We start from the raw sequence: 19,018 nt of genomic DNA, 5'->3' as shown, positions 1-19,018 counted from the left end.
AGTAACAAAAGTGAAAACAATTTTAAATAGATTTCAGTTTTTAGATTTTGTTTTCACTTTTGTTACTCATCCCTCCCATCTTCTTCTCTTATCTTCCCTCTCAATCTCATCTCCACTCTCATTCTTACTTCCATTCACCCTTTTTTTCCTCTATACTCTAGCACAAAAAATAAAAAATAAAAACTAAAATTGAAATGATTATCAAATAGGCCCTAAGACGTATAAGTAACTGCTTCGTGTTTGCGTCTCGTCCATGGTGTCCCATTTTTTCCGTCTCAAAGATATGAAGCAATGAAACCAGTCAAGATCGAACAAGCAAGCAAACAAAAAAAGTACGCTTCAACTAAATATTTATTTGTAATAATAGATTGTATAATATAATTCTGGTATACAAACGTTAGAGATCAAAACTGCTGATCACCAAATACGTGCTATGATTTTCAATTAACCAATTATTATTGGGAGGAATTGCAATGGGTGAACAGGGATCTGGGGATTCAATTACCCAAGATTGAAAGATGAAGCAATCTTATCGCACTGCCTTCACTATGATTTTCTGTCTCAGGACTCTTAATCATACATTATTGATACGAATTCAATGGGTGACATAAGTCCTTCTACCTAGCATCCTCGGATAAATGATTGCAGAGTTCGTCAGTGTGGTCCCCTCTTTGAAAACAACTGCTGCCTCCATCTGATGGACTGTTCGGCAGCCAGTTTTCGAATTGGTTTAGTGGTATGGTAGAGTGTATTATGATGTATCAAGGGTATTTTTAGTAGTTAAATTAATAGGGTGTACTTTGTTAATATTATATTTTGATTTAAATAATAGGGTGATCAAAAGGTGCACTCAGTTAATTTAGGGTTCGTTTAATAGCACCCTAAAAAAAGTTCATGTCATATTACATGCCACATCAGTTAGTATCAATAAATTGGTATAATAGTTGGTGCCCGTAGAATTACTGTTATCTAAAATTGAAACTAAAACTAACGTCCAAGAGTAATTAACTAACTTATTTTCATTCAAGAATTCAATCTTTAATGAAGGTAAATGTCAAAATATTCATTTTTTTTTTCCTTTCCATTTTTCGGTTGTGATAAACATCGTTTTTTGTACAATTAGGCGATAATTTCACCCTCCATGCAAGCTCTGTATATAACTTGAGTAGTGTTAATGTTAGGTGCATATGCTATATCACAGCAGTCTTTCCCCCTGGCCTGAAAAGTAAGAAAGTATAAACAACATAAGACACGAACAAGTATAAACATATATATACTTAGAACGATCACGCAAAAAATGAACCACGATGTGGCAGATCTACTAAGGCACAAGGAGGTGTAGTTGTACCTCTCTTTATCGGAAAAACCATTGTAGGTGCTTCAAATTGCCCCTTTGCTCAGCTGGTGGTGGTGTACAGATTACGTTATTTCTATTTTCAACATTTAAATGTCTTTAAATGTCTTTGTCATTTTACTTTCATTTATTTTTATATTACTCCATTTACTTAAGTTTACAATGTAAATAAGGAAGTATCCTCCATTTGGATTCAAATAAAAATACTAGAAAATCAAATTCCCACCAAATCAAAATATGAAAAATCGGTTTTAGTGCAAAATACAATTTAGGCTAAAAATGATAGCTCATTAAGTCAATATATTCTTCACAATAAAATCCCATAAAATCAAATTTTCTTATTTGATGTGTAAGGAGTAAAAGCCGCCAAAAATTATCTTAAGAAAATTATTATTCCGAAAAATCATTTTTCATACTTAGTCAATATTTTTACATAAAACAATTTTTCATGTATGATATGAATGCATGAAGTGACCTAAAGTCAATCTAGATAAAAAGCCTTAGATGTTCAATCCACAAAGAGTTTTTAGCCTTTCAAAATTGCACCTCAACTAAAAAATTTCTAGGTCCGCCAGTAACGATGGGATCAAGAGATGACATTGTAGAATAGAAGGAGCCCGAATGGTTAGCGCTATATTGACTTACCAGCTGGTTATCGCTCAAGCACTATATAATATATACTTGTACTCATGAAAGGCAGTGACAAATTAAAAGCTGACCTCCAAACGTATTGCAGGCAAAGTAACCTGAATTTTGGTGATAAAATCCGCCGAGTGGTTTCCACTTGAAGAACAAGGTGGCAAACCACGTGCAGCTGTTCGTGAATAAGTTGTAACAGTTTGGTCTCCTTTAACATTCTCATCAATAGAATCAAAGGAAAACAGATGAGGAGCTTGACATGGATCATTGTAAGTTAGCCGGGTGTTGAACATGTAGAATGGCGGTCTTGTGTTCTTCCAAGGCCTAAATGTCTCGAGGGGTCTCCGTAAAATGCTCAGGGGAATTATATTATCATAAATGTGAGCAGAATAGCCCCATGAGACTGAGAAAGACCAATTGCTTGGTCTGTGGTAGCAGATGATTTGTTGAAGAAGACGAGAAGGGTCAACTTTTGCTGGCCTCATGAGGTGGTTAATGGACTCAGAGCGGCTCATGAAGGGGAATATCGCGTCTATGGTGTCAATGTGGTGGAGGGAGAGGAGAGGAGAGGTGTATAAGTGTATTAGCTGAGTATTTGTATTGAATTAAGTGAGAACCATTGGATCACAGTCCAATGGACAGCTAAGATGTATTCTTAGTTGTATCAAATTATGCCAGGTGTTGCTATCTCATAGGATAGTTAAATTGATGGTTAGATTTGAATGATGTAAACAGGGAATATACTATTCCCAAACGGTTATTGTACTGCACAGCTTGTGCGTGACTAAGTGAGAGAATAGACCCAATTTTTCTCGTCTTCCTCTCCAAGCTCTCTCTTTGTTTTCTCTTCTCACCTAAGCTCCTTCTACCAATAATCCAAATAAATCATATCATAGCCTGAGTTTTCTAACATGGCCTCAGAGCCAGGTTTGATTGTTTAAGCTGGGCGTTTGAATTTGTGAAGAAAGTGAGCTGCGTTTTTTGACGACCTTGCTTTCTTGGAGATCTGTGTCTAATATGGCAGGGTCTGGAGGTGGTGAGCTACGAGCTCCGATCTTCAATGGTGAGAACTATGAGTTTTGGAGCCTAAGAATGAAAACTATTTTCAAATCTCATGGGTAATGGGAACTTGTTGAGAAAGGGATAGAGAGCTCATATTCGAAGGGTGCCGATGAATCTGATGAGAAGAAGAAAGAAAAAGAGGAATCGAGTGGTGCTGGGAAGATGATTCTCACTGAGATCCTGATGAAAGATGCTAAGGCTTTGGGGCTGATTTAGGGAGCAGTTTCTGATGAGAATCTTCCCTAGGATTTCTCATGAAGAATGGTCTTAAGCAAGAATTTCATGGTGATAAGCAGGTAAGGAGTGTCAAGTTACAAAGTCTCCGTAGAGAATTTGAATATACTAGAATGAGAGAGGATGAATCATTATCTGCTTATCTTACAAAATTGTTTGATCTGATAAATCAAATGAGAGGCTATGGAGAAGAGTTTTCTAGAGAAAGAATTGTGCAGAAAATATTAATTAGTCTGTTGCCTTTGTATGATCCTATTTGTTCTGTAATTAAGCATTCGAGGGATCTAGGTGCAATTGAGGTTCAAGAGGTGGTTGCCTCATTGAAAAGCTATGCACAAAGGTTGGAGAGACATCATGAGAACAAGACTCAGAAGGCTTTTGCTAGTCTGAATGTAGATTCCTAATCAGCTAAGGTCACTGGAAATCAGAATAGCAAGCATCAGAAGAATTGGAAGGATAAGGGCAAAAAGTGGGATAACAAACCTGCTGATGGAACTAAAAATTCTTGCAAGCATTGTGGGAAATTGCATTTTGGAGAGTGTCGATTCAATGGCAAGCCAAAATGCTATAACTGTGACAAGTTTGGCCACATAGCAAAAGACTGCTATAGCAAGAAACCAGTGCAGCAACTTCAGTATGCTGCTCAGGTAACCTCTACACCAAATGTGTTCTATGTCAATAATGCAGCTGACAAAAGGTCCATGGAAGATGTATGGTATTTGGACCGTGGGTGTCGTAACCATATGACTGGTAGAGAAGATGTTTTGACTGATATTGATAGGAGTATAACGGTAAAAGTTGCAATGGGGACATGACAGTTGGTCAATGTTATTGGAAAAGGAAGCTTGACGGTTGAAACTAAGATGGGAAAAAGATATATTAAGGAGGTGCTATTAGTATCTGGTCTCAAGGAAAACCTACTCAGTGTTGGACAGATGATGGAGCATGGATATTTCCTAATTTTTGGAGATAACAAGGCAGAAATTTATGATGATTGCTCACTCTCTAATCTGGTGGCTAGGGTGCAAATGAAGGGAAATAGAAGTTTTCCTTTGAAACTTCAAACAGACTTACATTTTGCTCTAAAAGCAAGCATAAGTCAATCAACATTGATTTGGCATAGGAGAATAGGACACTTAAACTTCCAAAGCTTGAATCTACTGCAGAATGAAGATATGGTACTCGGTCTGCCAGAAATTAAAAATACAAGTGAAATGTGTGAGGGGTGTACTTTTGGAAAACATTGCAGGAAGTCTTTTCCAAAAGAAGCAACCAGCAGGGTCACAACTCCACTAGAATTGGTACACACTGATGTGTGTGGACCAATGCAAACTTTTACAAAAGCAGGACACATGTATTTTCTTACCTTTATAGATGACTGTACTCGAATGTGTTGGATCTATTTCTTGAGATACAAATCTGAGGTATTAACTGTGTTTAAGAAGTTTAAGGCTACTGTTGAATTGCAAAGTGGTTATAAGCTTAAGAAATTGAGAAGTGACAGAGGGGGAGAGTATACCTCTAATGAGTTTAATAGATTTTGTGATGAAATGGGGATGGAGAGGCAGCTTACAGTGGCATATTCACCATAGCAGAACGGTGTGACTGAGAGAAAGAACAGAACCATAGTGGAGATGGCTAAGTGTATGATGTTTGAGAAGAGAATGCCACTTGAGTTTTGGGCAGAAGCTGTTAATACTGCAATGTATATTCTAAATCGATGTCCAACTAAAGCTTTGGACAAGGAAACGCCATTTGAAGCCTATAGTGGAAGAAAACCAAGACTTAAACACTTAAGAGTGTTTAGTTCTCTGTGTTATGCACATGTTCCAAACCAACAGAGACAAAAACTGGACTTGGCAAGCAAAAGGTGTGTGTTTCTAGGATATGGCAGTTGTGAGAAGGGGTATAAACTGTATAATATTACCACTGGAAAGGTGATTATCTCAAGAGATGTGGTATTCAATGAAGATGCTAGTTGGGATTGGAATGCACAGCAAGAATGCAGTGTGTCCATTCCACTTACCGAAATGGTGTCTGAAAAGGAGAAAGGGATCAATGACACAACTGTGATGCAAGCAGAAAACTCAGTTGAAAATGATGTGTTATTAGAAGACAATGAAGAAGAATTTGCAGTTGACACAGGGTCGCATGATATTGATCATACTCCATTGAAATACAAAAGTCTTAAAGAGGTATATGAGAGATGCAATATATGTATCATTGAACCAGAAACTTTTGAAGAAGCTATCAAAGATGCATCATGGAAAAAGGCCATGGAAACTGAGCTTGAGATGATTGAGAAGAATCATACTTGGGAGTTGGTAAAAATGTCATCTAAAAGCCTATAGTTGGAGTCAAATGGATCTATAAAGTCAAGCTAAATCTTGATGGGTTAGTTCAGAAAAACAAAGCAAGACTAGTAGCTAAAGAGTACACTCAAAAGCCTAGAATAGACTTCAACGAGACATTTGCACCAGTTGCTCGACTTGATACAATTAGAACATTAATTGCTTTAGCTGCTCAAAGAAGGTGGCAGCTGTTCCATTAGATGTGTAGTCGACATTCTTAAATGGAGTGCTACATGAGGAAGTGTATGTGAATCAACCTTCAGGATTTGAGATTAAAGACAAGGAAGATAGAGTTTATAGACTCAAGAAGGCCTTGTATGGTCTTAAACAAGCTCCAAGAGCTTAGTATGAAGAAATCAACTCATATTTCACAGCTGCAAGATTTCAGAGAAGTCCTAGTGAGGCTACATTATATGTGAAAACTGCTGAAAGTGGAATTCTCATAGTTTCTCTATATGTAGATGATATTATCTACACAGGAAGTTCAGAAGAATTGGTGATGAGTTTTAAAACTGAAATGATGAAGAAATATGAAATGACTGATCTCGGATTATTGCACCATTTTTTTGGTTTAGGTGAGATACAAGCTGAGTCCTACATCTTCTTGCATCAGAAAAAATATGCAAGAACATGATTGGACAAGTTTGGTTTCAAAGATTGTAAAGCGGTTGCAATTCCACTTGCTATGAATGAGAAATTATCAAAGGAGGATGGAAGTGAACAAGTTGATGAAAGGGTGTACAGACAGATAGTTGGAAGCTTATTATATATGACAGCAACAAGGCCACATATCATGTTTGCTGCAAGTCTCTTAGCTAGATATATGCATGGACCTACAAGGAAGCATATGGGGACTGCCAAGAGAATACTTAGATACATTCAAGGTACTCTTGACTATGGCATAGCATATGAGAAGGGAAAAGAAGCAATGCTTGTTGGATATTGTGATAGTGATTGGTCAAGATGTGAAGATGATATGAGCAGTACTTCTGGCTATGCTTTTTGTGGGAGCAAATTTCGTCCCACAAGAATATTCGCCTAAGATTCCTTCGTCTTCTCCACTTCTCTTTCTCCTTGCAAAACAGATCGGGGTAAAGGGCCATACCCGGGGTGTTGGCCTTGTGTCGAGAGAGAAAGAATATGGTGGCTAGGGTTTTGGAGAAATGATTTCTGCAGAGTTTCAGTAGGAATTTAGACGTACCTTCACCTTTGTGTGTGACCATCTTTTTATAGTGGTCTTGGAGGCTTGGGTTTCAGAGGAATAATTCCGTAGATGGAAAGGAATTATTCCTCCCCAATTTGGAATTGATTTGCTTAATCAGGGATTTGATTTATTAGGGTAAATCAAATCCCTAATTGTGGTAGGTATCAAATCAAATCCTAATTTAATTAGGTAACTCTTCATTTAATTGGGAATTGGGGTATCAATTCTCTATTTAATTAGGTAATCCTCAATTAAATTGAGTAACTCCCAATTAGGTTGAGTAATTCCCAATTAGGTCAAATAATCCTCAAATGGAAGGAATTATTTGAGATAGGGTCTGATTTAATTCGATTCCACAAATGCCCCCCAGCTTACTGTATGGCACGTGGTGGCATGTAGGAGATGTGAATTATCTGTTGGGCTGTCCAGCTGTAATCTGGGCTTTCTTCTTGGACTTGGGCTTCTAAGTGGAAGAGGTCTTTGACTTGCCACTTTGGTCTTTTGACTTGGGCTGTCCAGAATCGGCTAGAGTCAAGCCGCTGCATTGGAGCAGTGGCGTTTGTGTCGGCTTATTTGTGGTTGATCCAAACTGCTTCAATTCCTTCTTCTTTTTGTGTCACGAACTAGGAACAGTATGAGTTAAGGTGATCATGTGTGGAGCACGGACATGTTGGAAGTCAGCGGCAGATGGGTAGGGGAGGATGGCGACTATCCACTCATTCCTCTCACCAATTGTGATGGTAAGTTGCATCCCTTTGATCTGCTATAGTTGCCATGGAATTATTTGCTATGTGTCTGACTGACTTCTGTCTCCTGGTTGTAGAAAATGACATCCACAATAAGCTCGATCTCGGCCCGAACACAACCAATGTTCATCAAGCTTTGAACATCCTCGCCAGGTTCTGTGGATTGCGCTTGTTGCTAAGTGAACATCGAAAGGAGGCTGGTGGTCTACCCTCACCAAGATGTTGAAAGATGGGAGCTGCATGGCTCGGACCTAGATGATCCGCCAGTTGAGCGGGGTCCTCGACTAAGCTTTTTCATTCTTCCACTAGCAAGTCTTCCGTAAGGGGGTCTCATTTGCTGAGAATGTCTCTATGGGAGTTGCTTCTTCATCTGCTAGGATCAAGCGCCTCATCAACACGAACAGAAAAAGATCAATGCCATGCAGGAGGTCCGGGATATTCTGCTCGGTATTCGCCGAACTACCTAAAACCCATGATCTACCCTGTGAGGAGGTTGTTGAGAAGCGAGGTTTGAGTTGCTTGTTCCGATCATAGGATCAAACTAAGAGGACTGTACTTTGTCTAGCAATCATGACTCGTCTGCAAAACCACAAAGAGTCAAGCGCCGACTCAATGTTGCAAGTTATGGCCAAAAGAGCTAAAGAGTCATCCGCTCGAGCAAAGAGTCCTTAAGTTGCGTGAACTGCCGATCCGAAGTTGGTGATAGCTCCCTGGTCAAATTCGACGCTCATGTTGAAGCCACAAAGGCATCCAAGCATGAGATTGTTGCTAATGCGTACAAGTGGGATACTTGGATTGCAGGAATAGTGCTTCTCCTTGTTGCCCTCTCGAACATGAAGACGGTAAACATATTTATCTTGACCTGCCCCCTGCTCAAAGTGAGCAGAGCAATGTTGTGGATGCGAAGCGAGTTGAAGAAGCAGATAGCAGATGAAGTTGCAACGGAGGAAGACAACTCCCAAGGTGGCGTAGCTGATAAGGCTAGACTAGATGCGAAGGAGCGCAGGTGAGGCCGTTGAGTAGATGGTGCTGGTTGGCCACTTTGCTACAAAATTTTCAGTTGTCTTTCAAACTTCAATTCTCGTTATATCTCGTAAGTGTATGTTTAGAGACATAGCACTTGAAAGATACTCCATTGAGCTTGTACTCGTAAAGTAGCTTGCCTTAAGTGGAGGTGAGGCTTGTCGCCTGCGAGCGTATGTCGGGGACATAATGCTGGAAAAAGACTCCATCAGTTTGTGCTTGAGAAGTAGCTTGCCTTCAGTGGAGGTGAGGCTTGTCGCTGCGAGCGTATGTCGAGGACATAATGCTCGAAAAAGACTCCATTGAGTTTGTGCTTGAGGAGCAACTTTGCAATGGAGATAAAGCTCACGCCTGTGCGTATGTTGGGGACATAATGCTTGAAAAAGACTCCATTGAGTTTGTGCTTCGAGGAGCAGCTTGTTTACAATGGAGGTGAGGCTTGTCGGCTGCATGCGTATGTCGGAGACATATCGCTTGAAAAAGACTTCATTGAGTTTGTGCTTCGATAAGCGCTTGTTTGCAATAAAGATAAGGCTCGTCGCCTGCGTGCTTATGTCGGGGACATAATGCTTGAAAAAGACTCTATTGAGTTTGTGCTTCGAGAAGCTTGTGTAATGGAGGTAAGGCTTGTCGCCGCTAAGAGCCGGTAAGCTTAAGAGTTTCATGGATAGTATCTCCAAGGTGGTGGGCATTCCATTGTCTCGAATTTCCTTCCCGAGTGTCGAGGGTGTAACTTCCTCTGCCCCAGATCGGTGATCACATAGGGGCCTTCCTAGTTTGGCTTCATCTTCTTTTACCCTTGTGTTAGGGCTGTAACGAAAGTTTTCCTGAGCACAAGGTCTCTAGGTCAAAACTATCTGATCTTGGCCTTCTTATTGTAGTAGGATGTCAACTGCTGCTGGTAGGCTGAGACTCGAACAATGGCCTTTTCTCGTTCTTATTCGAGCATATCAAGGTTGACTTTCATCTGCTTGTAGTTTTGGTCAAGACTACCCATCTCAATGCTCATGGAAGGGATTGTGACGTGTGGGGGAATGATTGCTTCTGTCCCATAGGCTAAGGAAAATGGTGTCTCTCCAGTCGATCTCCGTTTGGTTGTGCAATAAGATCATAGGACTCTGGCAGCTCGTCGACCCATTTTCCTTCTGCACCCTCCAGTCTTTTCTTCAGGCAATCCAACACAATCTTGTTGGATGCCTTTGCTCGGCCATTGCCTTGCGGGTATCCGAGAGTTGACAGTGTTGTTTGATAGCATACCGTAAAGATGCGGTGATCTGTCGCCTACGAATGTACCATTATAGGTGACTATCGATTGCGGGCAACCGAATTTGCAAATGATGTTCTTCTAGATGAACCGCTCAACATCAGCTTCCTTGGTAGAGGATAAAGCTTTGGCCTTGATCCATTTGGTGAAGTAATAAGTGGCAACGATCATCATCTCTTTCTTGGCAGGTGCTGTTGGCACAGTCCCACCAAGTCAATGGCCCACTGTATGAATGGCCATGGACTGTTCTGTGGATGGTATTCCTCATTGGCAGGCTAGGGACCGGTTTGTAGCGTTGGCATCGATCATATCTTCGAGCATACTCCTTGGAGTCTTGGCACATGGTAGGCCGAAATAGCCGATCTTGAGAGCCTTCGAGCAAGCGATCCGCTGCGTGATTTCCACATTCACCGTCGTGTATTTTGCAGAGAACCTCGAGCATTTGCGAGTACTTGATGCAAGTGTGGTGAGGCTAGGAGTATGATCTGCGGGTAAGTGTGCCGCCTTTCATGTAATATCTTGCACCTTCGCTTGATTTTTCGGCTCGGACAGGTTTTCTTTCACTAAGTAGTCAATGATGGGGTCTTGCCAGCTAAGATCCTCGCCGATCTGCATCAGTCTCACCGGATGGAGCTTCTAAATTGGGTATCCACTCGATCTCGCCGGGGCACTTGGCCGGATGGTGAAGTTGGGGAACGCCTTCAACAGCTCTTGGACTTTGTCAAGGTACAAGATCATCCTCGGGTGCTTCGCCATGTATTCTCCCGAGACTTGACTTATGATCAGTTGGGAATCTGAGTAGATGGCTAGTTTTTTGATTGATAGCTCCTCCGCCAAGCTCAAGCCAGCAAGCAATGCCTCATACTCGCCTCGTTGTTTGAAGCCGGGAAGCCAAGCGTGATAGCTTGCTCTAAATGTTGTTCTATCCGGTGATGATGACGACGCCTACTCCAGCTCCTTTTTGGTTCGATGCTCCATCTATGCGCAATCGCCACATGTCTCGGGTTGGTCAGGTTTAGCGAAGGTCTTGTCTGCTCTCGAACTTTCCTTCTTTTTGCCGACTTCTCTTCTTGGCGATGATGTGAATTCTGGAACAAAGTCTTGCAAGGCTTAGGCTTTTATTGCAGCCTTGAGCTGGTAGAGGAGGTCGTATTGGCTTAGCTCTATAGCCCACTTCATGAGTCGCTGAGAAGCATCAGGGCTGTGGAGGATTGATCTCAAATGAAAGTTGATCATGATGATGACTCGGTGAGCTTGGTAATAGGGTCGCAACTTTCTTGCAAAAACTACAAGGGCCAAAATGAGCTCTCCAATTTTCAGTAGCGAGTCTCTGCATCAAGGAGAGCTTTTGATGTGTAGAATATCGGATGTTGGGCCCCAAGTTCTTCTCGGATGAGAGTTGAGCTGACGGTCGAGTTGGACACTTTGCCAGTACACGAACAAGTCTTCACCAGGAACTGGCTTTGAGAGCATGGGAGGTGAAGTGAGGTAAGTCTTTAGATTCTGGAAAGCTGCTTCGCACTTCTCGTCCCACTTATCTTTTTGTCCCTTCTTCAAAGCTTTGAAGAATGGTCTGCACTTTTCGGTAGATTTTGAGAGGAATTGGTTGAGGGTCGCTACCCTGCCCGTCGACTTTGTATTTCTTTCACTGTGGAAGGCGACTACATCTCGAGAATGGCTTTGATTTGGCACGGGTGTGCCTCGATACCTCGTTGTGTGACTAAGTATCCCAGGAATCGGTCGGATGATACACCGAATGTGCATTTACTTGGATTCACTTCATGCGATCTTGGCGGAGAAGGTCGAGTGCCTCGACGAGGTTTTTAAGGTGGTCTGCCCACTTGGAGGCTTTGACCAGCATATCGTCCACGTAGACTTCCATGGTTCTGCCGATCTACTCCTTGAAAATTTTATTCACGAGCCTTTGGTAGGTTGCTCTTGCGTTCTTCAGCCCAAAGGGCATGACCTTGTAGCAGTTGGTCCCCCTCTTGATGATGAAAGAGGTCTTTGCTTTCTCATCGTCGTACATCATAATTTGATTATAACAGGAGTAGGAGTCCATGAAGCTGAGCAACTGGTTGCCGAAAGTTGAATCCACGAGCTGGTCGATCATCGGCAATGGGAAGTTGTCTTTGGGCATGCTTTTTTAAGGTAGGTGTAATCGACACACATTCTCCACTTACCCTTTTCTTGTTTTGCCACCAAAACAACGTTGGCTAGCCATTCCGAGTAGAAGACCTCTTCAATGAAACCAGCAGCTAGAAGCTTGTTGATCTCGGCTTCAATGATTGCGACTCGCTCGGGAGCGAAGTTGTGTCTCTTTTGCACCATGGGCTTGCTAGCAGGGTTGACATTGAGCCGATGACAGATGATGTTTGAGTCGATACCAGGCATGTCAGATGGCGACCACGCAAACATGTCTTTGTTGTTCTGGAGGAAGGTGGTCAGCTCCATCTTCGGGCTTAGGTGCGAGCCGATCCGTACTTTCTTGTATGGCTGTTCAGGATCGAGGGGTACTAACTCAACGTCTTCTTCAAGCTTTCAACCTTCTTCAAGGGAGCCTTCCGAGAGGATTCCCTCATCTCGATCCTTCTTGTTTGGATTCGGGCGAGCAGATTTGCGTTTTCTATCTAGCTGGTCAAGATCAGGAGGTACTAACTCGACGTCATCCTCGACTTCCAACCTTTTCGGGAGTCTTAGGGCTGATTCCTCGCCTTGATCCCTGACTCCTTAATTGCTATTGAGAGGTAGCAACTCCATTCCCGCTCAGCTTGCTTGTCCGCTAGAGCGCTTCGCCTCATTGTCACTTGCATTACCGGTGTGAACTACAATCGCTTGTTCTTCTTGAGCCCTTGGGCGTGCATCTCTTGCCATGGCTTGGTCATCTGTTGATCTGCCGATCCCACCCCAAGGATGGGGTAGCGGATCTTCCGTGTAAGGCGATGTGATGGTCTCGATCTTGCGATCCACGGTCGGCCTAAAATTCCGTGTAAGAAGAGATCTCGCCGATGACTATGAAGGTTTGCGAGCGCACCACCGGGGGTGAGTGGACGCCAAGGTCGATCGTTCCAAGCGATTCGTTCCAATAGTGATTGACGTTCCAATAGGAGCGCTCGCCTCATTGTCGCCTTGCATTCGTGTGAACTGCAATCGCTTGTTCTTCTTGAGCCCTTGGGCCGTGCATCTCCTTGTCATGGCTTGGTCATCGTTGATCGCCGATCCTACCCCAAGGATGGGGTAGCGGATCTTCCGTGTAAGGCGATGTGATGGTCTCGATCTTGCCGATCCACGGTCGGCCTAAAATTCCGTTGTAAGAAGAGATCTCGCCGATGACCATGAAGGTTTGCGGCGCACCACCGGGGGTGAGTGGACGCCAAGGTCAATCGCTCCAACAGTTCGTTCCAATAGTGATTGACGTGGCCCCATTGAAGCTGGTGAGCAATCTGGCAAGTTTGCTAATCTTGGGCTCTAATCCCATCTGTTGGATAATAGATAGTTGCAGGATGTTGGCTATGCTGCCCTCATCTACATGAACTCGCTCGATCACAACTTGTTCAATTTGGATGCAGATGACTAGGGCGTCATTATGTGGCAAGTCAAGCCCGATCAAGTCCTTCTTTTGGAAGCCGATAATAGGTGTATCCACAATGACTGGTACTCCTGTTGTGACTTTAGAGACATAAGTCGCCTACGCGATCTTTCTCTTGCCCTCATTGGTGGTCAGCTCGAACTCCTGGGAGTCAACTAGAATGGTGTTGATTCGAATGACCTTTTGGGGAGGTTCCTTGGCAATTGCATCGCGATCCTCGATCTGCTGGATGGCCTTCTTTACGACGAATTCGTGCAATGGCCTTCTCGACCAGCTCCTTCAAGTGCCTTTTCCAGGCATTGCAGTTGTTGGTGTAATGACCTTGCTCTTCGTGGAATACGCATTACTTATTGGTGTCCCTCTTAAAGGGGTCTCCCCTTATGGGTGGTGGCCTTCTCACCCACGGCTTGTCCTTCACTTGTGCAAAGATCTAGTGAATCGGGATAGCAAACTAGGTGAAGGTCCTTGTTTCTGAGCTTCCCTCTTGGGGTCGCGATCTGCGCTTATCCCGGGCTTTTTACTCGAACTTGTTGCATTTTTGGCTTGCCTGCTTTGTCGAGTGGTCAACTTGCTTGTTGTCTTTCTTCGTAGCGATACGATCATCGTCCCAAAGTGCGTAGCGCTCTGCCGTCGAGAACACTTCCGCCAAGGTTTGGCTTGGAGTTATGGCCAACTCCTTGAAGTTGAAGATGCAACTTGGTCATTGCATCCTATGATGTTAGTCTTCTCAGCCTTAAAGCGTCTCAGGTAGTCTCGTAGAGACTCATCCGCTTCTTGTGTAGGTTGAACAGGTGGTCCGCATGCTTTCTGACAGTCTTATAGGAGGTGTACTCCTTCATGAAAATGAGGGTGAACTCCTTAAAGTTGCTTATCGACGCGGACGGTAGAGTGTGGAACCAATCTTAAGCTGCTCATCGCAGAGTCGTCACAAACACTTTGCACATCAAGGCGTCGTGCGCTTGTACAGGATCATGGCGCTCTTGAATTGCCTTAAATGGCTTTTAGGTCAAAGTCCCCTTGAATGGAGTGATGGATGGCGTTGTAAACCGCCGGCGGAGCTCATTCCACCTCGTTGGTAAAGGGCGAGCAATCAACTGACCTCGGAGTTGGTCATTCCACCTTTGTATGAAAAATCGATATAAATATCATTTTTTTGGGGCAACGATATTTTGGCACCTTTCCATATATATATCGTCAATTTATCGATAATTTCGTCGATATTATCGCGATAATATCGTGGACGATAATTTCAACATTTTTCATGCTTTATTTGGGCAATATATCGCGATATTATAGATAATATCGATGATATCGCGATATGAAACCGAAAAAGACCAGAAAAATGCTGAAAATTCTCCATATTGCGCACAAAGGATTCGAACCCTCCTTTCTCATCAAAGCCACAACGCTTATCCAACTCACTGAGTTTGTGTTAATACCTTCAACTTGTAATATTTATAAGGTCTTTAAAAATGTCTGCAAGCTAATATTATCTAAGATAAATTTTCATATTAAAAAAATTCCCTAAGAATAAATTTAAGCATATATTTAATGTTATTTATTATTTTATAATAGAGTAGTATTTTGTTGTTGTTATATATTATGGAGTTTTATTATTATTCACTTCGAGTTTTAATATTGTTCATTATATGTGATACTAAGTCTGAATTTTAATAGGAATTCTTTCTATGTTGTACTAAGTTACTCATACATTTTATCTTTGTATTTTTGGTTAAGCTCATATATTTTATCATATGTATCAAGTGTAATATATTGAAGTAAATTATTATAACTAAAAAATTATGGTGTGCTTAATTTTCTTTCACTAATTACTACATATTTTCTAAAGTCACAGTGTTTGTTAGGTCGCTGCATAATCAACTTAAATCACTCAAACCCACCATGCCATGCATTTCCTTCAATTTTTTGTGATAAAGTAATAGACAATTGACTAAGTAAACATCCTCTAAAGTTTCAATAAAAATTTCCAAGTTTTTCTCATAATTTCCGTGATATTTATTCAATTTTTATCGATATCGATATTTTCTCAATATTTCCATCGATATCGATATTTTCTCGATATTTCCATCAATATCGATATTTTCTCGATATTTCCATCGATATATCCGTGTTTTTGGACCACCGATATTTCCGAAACTCCCGATATTTTAGACCTTGGTCAAGTGTGATAGTAGAGGAGGGAGAGAATGGATCTGCTCCAAGACTGGGACGACGTCGGAGTAGCCGTGGGGCTATGCAGCAAATCCTTGTTGAGTGGTGTGGTTGCTACTATGTTCGATGGCGGACAGAGAGGCGATCAGCCGCAATCGGCGATCGCAAGGCTGTGGAGGTCCCGAGGTGATGTGGCGGCTGTTCGGAATTCCAGCAAAAGGCGGCTGCAAAGCACTAGAAGACGGCTACAATTCATTGGCAGCCACGATTCCGTGCGGTTGCATTGAGGTTTCCACCACGAAACCATGAGATGGGCCCGTTGTGGTCGCGTTACTCTTCGTACGTCTTGTATCAACTATGGTTGTTTGAAAAAATGTGTAAAAGATGGATTTGGAGCACGCTTTGAATATATCTCGTACTCTCAATGAAAGCACCAATTTGTGGGAGCAAATTTCGTCCCACAAGAATATTCGCCTAAGATTCCTTCGTCTTCTCCACTTCTCTTTCTCCCTGAAAAACAAATAGGGGTAAAAGGACCACACCAGGGGTGTTGGCCAAAGGCCCTCCGATGCCTAAGTTAGGTAGGGTATTTCAAGGAAAACCAGGTGGCCAGAGCCGTGTGTGGTGGCCGGAGCCTTGTGTCAGAGAGAGAAAGAATATAGTGGCTAGGGTTTTGGAGAAATGATTTCTACAGAGTTTCAGTAGGAATTTAGACGTACCTTCACCTTTGTGTGTGGCCATCCTTTTATAGTGGTCCCGGAGGCTAAGGTTTCAGAGGAATAATTCCGTAGATGGAAAGGAATTATTCCTCCCCGATTTGGAATTGATTTGCTTAATTAGGAATTAGATTTATTAGGGTAAATCAAATCCCTAATTGTGGTAGGTATCAAATCAAATCATAATTTAATTATGTAACTCTTCATTTAATTGGAAATTGGGGTAGGAATCAAATCAATTCTCAATTTAATTAGGTAATCCTCAATTAAATTGAGTAATTCTCAATTAGGTTGAGTAATTCCCAATTAGGTCAAATAATCCCCAAATGAAAGGAATTATTTGACCTAGGGTATGATTTAATTCGGTTCCCACACTTTTCATCTTGGATCAGGTGTTTTCTCTTGGGCATCAGTCAAGCAAAGCAGTGTAGCTCTATCCACAGCAGAGGCGGAACATATTAGTGCAATAAAGCTACAAAGACAAGCAGTCTGGCTGAGGTTTGTTCTATCTGATTTTGGTGACGAACAAGTTGAAGTTACCCAAATTTTTTGTGATAACACTTCAGCAATAGTAATAACAAAGAATCTTGTATATCATCACAAGACAAGGCATATAAACAGAAGATTTCATTTCATCCGGGATGCTTTGCAAAATGGTGAGATTGATTTGTTATACTGCAGAACTGGAGAGCAGAATGCAGATATCTTTACTAAGGCGCTGGCAAGAGATCAGTTTGAATATCTAAGGAGCAAGCTTGGAGTCATTTCAGCTAAACACTTAGAAAGGAGTGTTAAAGTATAAGTGTATTAGCTGAGTATTTGTATTGACTTAAGTGAGAACCATTGGATCACAGTCCAATGGACAGCTAAGATGTATTCTTAGTTGTATCAAATTATGCCAAGTGTTGCTATCTCATAGGATAGTTAAATTGATGGTTAGATTTGAATGATGTAATCAGGGAATATACTATTCCCAAACGGTTATTGTACTGCACAGCTTGTGCGTGACTAAGTGAGAGAATAGATCCAATTTTTCTCATCTTCCTCTCCAAGCTCTCTCTTTGTTTTCTCTTCTCACCTGAGCTCCTTCTACCAATAATCCAAATAAATCAGATCATAGTCTGAGTTTTCTAACAAGGAGATTGTGGATGAGATGATAGAAGACCTGATATGTCACCATGGAGATCGATCTGTAATTACAAACACAAAAATGGACTCAGAACATGTGTTTTAAACTACAACTACTTATTAATTCTAGGTTGTTAATTAATATCTTAATGTTTTATGTTCTCTCAATACAGCAAGAAGATTACTTATTAATTTGCGACAAAATACGACTACTTATTAGTTTTTGACGGGTAAGAGGTGATTAATTACCTGGTGAAACCCCTTTTCTTGAGTTAGAGCGACTCCTAAATCAGCCAAACATGAATGTAACATAAAATCACTGACCCGCAAGTATGGGTATCTCTCAATACACTCATCCAACTTTGTTGCCAATGTTGCCACCAACGGGTAGCTCAAAGCATAACCGCCGCCGCCAAACGCCATATCGAAGGAAAAATCGAAGTTAGACTTAATACATTCCGAACTGGAACCAATGTAATAGTACTCAGTGTGGTCATACTTTGCAAGAACCTCAACTAAGTTATCAACAAAAAGGATGGTATCCGCCATTACATACCATCTCACATCTTTGTCACCCTCTCTGAATGTCTCCAAAATTGTACGTATTATTCGTACTTGGTTTGGCCTCACAATTTTTGGGTACACTTCGAATCCTGTGATGTCCTCACTGACTCGAAAAGGAGGAGCAGATGAAGGCCATGGTAGAAATTCCAGCGTAGGAGCTCGATCTAAAAAGAGGTAACGTTAGGTTTCCACCATGCTTCTGTGTGTGCTTTCTTCTTCTTCCATGTGTTCATGGAGCCAACAATTCCGACCACAATGTGGTTTAGATTGGTAGGAGGTAGGGGGACTAGGGCAACTTGTATTAGCTGCCGGACAGCTTTGCTTGAAGGCTTCCAAGAGATTTGAAGGTTAGTAATTGTGTAATTTGTCAAAGAAAAATATATAAAAAGATAGTAGGATTAGTGCTGAAATAGCTAGAAAAGAGTTGCATAAAGCTAGTTTTGGTTGAGATGAGCTAGAGTTGATGGACAGTAGAGAACACATTTTGAAGGATGAAGGCAAAGTGATTAACTATATAAAAGGAAGAAAGAAAAACATTCCCAATAACAATCCAACCAGAGCTCTCTCAAAGAAGAGGTGCTTAAAAAATTCTAGTAAACGCTAGAGGGGCGATGACCTACATAGTTTGTAAAATAATTGTTGTTGTAGAAGTCTTTGTAATTAGGCTAAAGTTTAGGTATACATGCGTCTAATAGAAAGTTGGCCACCCCATTATTAAAAAAAATAGAAGTTTTGTAAAATAATTGTTGTAGAAGTCTTTGTAATTAGGTAAAGTTTAGGTATACATGCGTCTATTAGAAAGTTGGCCACCCCAATATTAAAAAAATAGAAGTTGAAAAAGATTAACAGATGATTAGACCAGACCATGTTGATCAAATTCAAATTTTTCTCTAACTTGATCACATTTTTCTCCATTTAGTTAGAGGAAATCCCAGGTTCGACTCCATTTGTTTGGAGGAGGTCTCCATGTGT

At 41.5% G+C, this 19,018-nt stretch overlaps 1 pseudogene across 1 annotated transcript; it reads right to left on the bottom strand.

Annotated features, from left to right (window-relative positions):
* Positions 1–1,083: 1,083 nt before the first annotated feature.
* LOC148916408 (uncharacterized) lies at positions 1,084–18,647 on the bottom strand (annotated as a pseudogene). Its single transcript, XR_016128060.1, has 4 exons — positions 17,732–18,647; positions 17,490–17,544; positions 2,074–2,555; positions 1,084–1,218 (listed from the first exon to the last, which is right to left on the bottom strand). The product of XR_016128060.1 is annotated as an uncharacterized LOC148916408 (transcript).
* Between the last annotated feature and the right edge of the window lie 371 nt (positions 18,648–19,018).

This window comes from Prunus mume, linkage group LG6 (genome assembly GCF_029339155.1).
Source record: "Prunus mume cultivar Tortuosa linkage group LG6, ASM2933915v1, whole genome shotgun sequence".
In the NCBI taxonomy this organism is placed as follows: domain Eukaryota; kingdom Viridiplantae; phylum Streptophyta; class Magnoliopsida; order Rosales; family Rosaceae; genus Prunus; species Prunus mume.
Note: the sequence above shows the minus strand (reverse complement) of the source record. Positions and strands in the feature narration are given on the sequence as shown.